Source organism: Notamacropus eugenii, chromosome 1, assembly GCF_028372415.1.
Source record: "Notamacropus eugenii isolate mMacEug1 chromosome 1, mMacEug1.pri_v2, whole genome shotgun sequence".
NCBI lineage: Eukaryota > Metazoa > Chordata > Mammalia > Diprotodontia > Macropodidae > Notamacropus > Notamacropus eugenii.
The window spans coordinates 393865426-393870332 of record NC_092872.1 but is presented as its reverse complement, the minus strand read 5'-3'; the positions used below and the strand labels follow the sequence as shown (position 1 = coordinate 393870332).

Here is a 4907-nt window from a genome sequence, read left to right as displayed (position 1 = left end):
CATGTATGTATGCTGTCTCCCACATTAGAATTTAAGTTACTAGAGGGAATGGTCTGGTTTTTTGTTTGTTTTTTGCCTTTGCTTTCCCATTATTTAACCCAGTACCTGACACAGAATATGAGTTTAGTAAATGCTTGTTAACTGATTAATGTAACAGCTAAGCCACTGTCTATAAAGTCAAGGGAACAAGAATCTGAGCTTCACCCTTGCTAACTCTGGAAGCCTGGTGATTCCCTTCACTTTTCTGAGCCTTGGGTTTTTGTTTTGTTTTGGCTTTGTTTTTGTTCTCCCCAGGTAACAGCTTCCTTCATAGGAACACAGACATATAGTTGGAAGAGACTTTAGCTTTTTCTATCTAGTTGAACTCCCTCTTTATACAATGAGAAAACTAAGGCCCTGGAGATATTAAATAAATAACCTACAGTCATACAAGTATCAGTAGAGAAATTGGAAGCATAAAATGAAACAATATATGTAAAATGTTTTGTAATCAGAAAGTGTTATAAAAATATAAGCTAGAATTATCATTATATTTCAAAGGTAATATGGCATCCATGATAAAATGAAATTATATCCAGAACTAGAGGTCAGAGAGATCTCACTATCTTGCATGAATATATGAATTCAATCCTATCAGGAAGACAACATAGCTGCAACATTTCAACTCTACTATCATATTGTACAACATGTTACCCAAATGATGTGGTAAAGGGGTACTGGATTGGGAGACAGAAGCTGGACCAGAGTCCCACTTTTCCCACTTAAAACACGCCTGATCTTTGGCAAACCATTTAAGCTCTCTTTGTCTTAGCTTCCTCACCTGTAAAATGAATGGGTTGTACTCAATGTCTGTTAAGCTCCCTTCCAACTGTAAATATCAATGAATCCCATGAGATTAGTTGAAATAACTTTATTGTTGGGACATCATCCATTCATTCAACAAATATCTATTTGTATCCTTCTGTGTACAGAAATGATAAACATATACATAACCACACATCAACAGAGATTACATCAATTTCTTTTAAAAAGTTTAAGCAAAATAAATCAATCACTATGAAGAAGAGACCAAAAGAAGCTAGAAATCACTCCAGCCAATGCTTATTCTCTTTTCCAAGTGAAGAGATTGATAGGTGTTCTCAGGTCTTCTCATATTGGTATAGTAGTGATAATGATGATGAATATCAATCAAAAGAAAGAATGTTATGGAATATCCTTACTTCCCCACTTTCCATGCTCATGGAATACTTAAGAGTTGATATCTCCTGATTGGGGATAACAAATCATAAAAGAATCTGCCCCTCCAAATCCTATCTACTGAAAGTGTACCTAATTGTATGAGGAGACAATGGTAGAACAATTTGCCCTTCCTCCTCCTAGTTCATGCCTTTACAGGAATGTTCTCCAAAGGTTTTGAGGAGGTAGCCTTCTATCCTTGGCATAAGACTAGAACTTCTTGATACAGAAAAATGGTTCCTGAGGAAAGAATGGATATTCCAGTTAGTGGGGATAAGATTTTACTCTTTCCAAACTGACTTCTTCCTGGCAGAACTTCCAGTGTATATAGGTGTTATATCATCTTCAAGTCGGTAGAATAGAAAGATCAATTAGACCAGCACTCCATAACCTGGTTTAATCAGAAGTAGTAGACAGATATTCTTGAATTTTGCCCTGAATTTGGCTTCATCTCTTGCTTTTGCTTGCTAATGAGGTCAAAGTAAGCACCTCTAAGAATTGTTCTTGTCCCTTTCCCTTTGTTCCTCCATAAAAAAAAAGTCTCTTCAGATTGAATAGAAGAATGGAGACGTGGCCCCACTGTCTTAATATTTTTTTCTCCTCTCCTCTCTGCCCCACTTCACTTCTCTCTCTCTCTCTCTCCCTCTCTCCCAAGAAAATAATAGACCTGGATTTATGCCTAGATCTGCCTGACTGGTCCTAGAAAAGCTAATCTGGTACTCTGACCTTTATCAGAATAATTGAGTGACCTATGTTTAATACTATTATTATTAAGCATTCTAATTTATTATATATACCATTAATAGATTCATGTTATTGTGTGAATGATTACCTTGGTTCAGCTTCTACTGGATTAGTATGTTTCTTGTTGGGAAGAATGCTGGATTTGGAGGATCATATGGCCATCCATAGGAGGCAGCTAGGTAGCTTAGTGTACAGAGCATTGGAAGGTGACAGGAAAGTCAAATCTAGCCTGAGACACTTAGTAGCTATGTGACCTTGGGCAAGTCACTCAATCTGTTTCTCTTAATCTAATAGTAAACCATTCTAGTACCTTTGCCAGGAAAAACCCACGGACAAAAGGCCCAAGGGGTCATGAATGGTTAGACACAACTGAGCAACACAAAAAGTTTGAATCTGAGCTCTGCCACTTAATTATTGGACAGCAAGGGGGTGCAGTGGATAAAGTGATATGCAGGCATAAAAGACATCTTCTTAAGTTCAAATGTGGCTTTAGACATTTTACTAGCTGTGTGACTCTGGGCAAGTCACTTAACCCTGTTTGCCTTAGTTCTTCTTTAAAATAAGTTAGAGTTCTTTCTAGCAAGTCCAGAGGCAGATCATGCAAGATGGGCCAAGTGATTGGTGATCAAAAGAAGGGTGTGGGCTCTCTCTTCCACATTCACGTGAAGCACAGAAAAGGAGCCACCAAGCTCCAGGCTGTCAACTTCGCCAAGAGGCATGACTACATTAAGGGTGTTGTAAAGGACATAATTCATGATCCAAGCCAAGCAGCTCCTCTTGCAAAAGTAACTCTCTGAGATCCTTACCAAATTAAAAAGAGGTCAAAGTTGTTCATTGCTGTGGAAGGCACTCATACAGGCCAGTTTGTGTACTGTGGTAAGAAAGTTCAGCTTAACATTGGCAATGTCCTCCTAGTTGTCACTATGCCTGAAGGGACCATAGTGTGTTGTCTTGAAGAAAAACCTGGGAACTGTCATAAGCTTGGCCATGAATCTGGAAACTATGCCACAGTGATTTCCCACAAACCTGAAGCCAAGAAAACACAGGTGAATTTACCGTCAGACTCTAAGAAAGTGAGCTCCTCTGCAAACAGAATTGTGGATGGGGTTCTTGCTGGAGGAGGTCGTATTGATTAACCCATCCTTAATGCAGTCCACAAATACAAGGCCAAGAGAAAGTGCTGGCCTCATCTCCAGAATGTGGCCATGAGTCCTGTGGAATATCTCTCCGGAGGAGGTAATCACCAGCATATTAGAAAACCATTCACCATTTGAAGAGACTCCCCAGCTTGTTGAAAGGTCAGTCATCGTTGCCCAGCATACTGGTTGACTCCAGGGTATCAAGACTGGACAGGAGAAGGAGAATTAAAGTACAGAATCCTGCCAATAAAAATTATTTTAGGAACTGGAAAAAAATAAAATGAATCAGAGAAGGAAATGGCAACTACTCCAGTGTCTTTGCCAAGAAAACTCCAAATGCAGTCACAAAGAGTCAATGATTAAAACAACCAAACAACAACAACAATGGCCATCCTATTGTCTCTGCTAAATAACTATGGGACTTTGGACAAGTCATAACCTTTCTGGACCTCTGTTCCTTATCTGTCAAAACAGGGGATCATATTACATGGCCTTTGAGATTCTTTCTAGGTCTAAATCTAAGATCCCTTAGATTCTCTTATATATATATATTCCATATGCCAGCGATCCCCATTAGTTAAATATTTTTTCTTCAAGAAAAAAACTGTATGAGTTCATTTTTCAGACACTCAAAGACCAAAGCTAAAGGATTCCAGGAGTCCTGGCATTCTAGTAGATTTAGTGACATATTATAATCATTAGTTGGCAAAAAGTGCCGAAGCTACAGCCCATGCCTGTTTTCAGCATTTCTGTTAAGATATGATAGGCAGTGACAACACTAGCTTAGAATATAAATTCATTTGTAAAATCTTACACAGAAGACTTTTGGAAAATAATAAGCAATATCACTTCATACAGTAGTGAAATTAAGTAAAATGTAAAGCCAATTTAAAGAAAACTTGATGAAAGACCAAAGTAATGTTTGTCTAAGGATATTTGAGGATGATATTGAAAGAAAGAAAAACAGATGAAAAGCGGAATCTATAAAGATTTTTATAATAAATTTATTTCATCATCATGGGCAGTGAAGCTGACAAAGAAAATGAAAATAGCCCTGAAAAAATGGGAAAAGCAGTAACATTAGAACAACTGCTCACAGAGGAGGCCCTAACTAGTTGGAGGCAACAAAATTTGAAATCCATCAAGGTCTCAATTCTCATGCTCTGTGAGGGAAGGGAGAATGTGAAAAGCATGGGGAAAACTTGGGACCTGATTATTATTCCCTTGAAAAGGCAACCAAGAAAGCTCAATTATTACCATTTTTCTCCTTTCCTTTCTATGCATTTTATAAAATATCTACACATACATTGAATGAATCTTAGATAATAAAATTAGAAGGGAACAGGCAGGCTTTTCTCAGCAATATTACAAGGTAATTAATATATTTATATTCACACAACTGATTGAAAATATAAGTATACAACATCCTTGAGCTTATTTTGCTGTTATTCTGCTGCTTTGTTGTTTAGTTGTGGCTGATTCTTCATGACCCCATTTGGTGTTTTCTTGGCAAAGATACTGGAATGTTTTATCATTTCCTTCTCCTGCTCATTTTACAAATAAGGAACTAAGGCAAACAGGGTTGGGTGACTTGTGCAGGGTCACACAGATAGTAAATGTCTGAGACCAGATTTGAACTCCTAAAGAGGAATCTATCTAACTCCAGGCCCTGCACTCTATCCACTGAGCTATCTAGCTAACCCTGTCAATTACTGTCTATATTTTAAAAATTGAAATTATTTCTCCTTCCAAAAAATTAACCATCCACACATATGTTAAAATCATACA

General features: G+C 37.6%; 1 pseudogene; it reads left to right on the top strand.

Annotated features, from left to right (window-relative positions):
* The first annotated feature begins 2585 nt into the window (after nt 1–2585).
* On the top strand, nt 2586–3348 carry LOC140526117 (large ribosomal subunit protein uL2-like; annotated as a pseudogene).
* The last annotated feature ends 1559 nt before the right edge of the window (nt 3349–4907 follow it).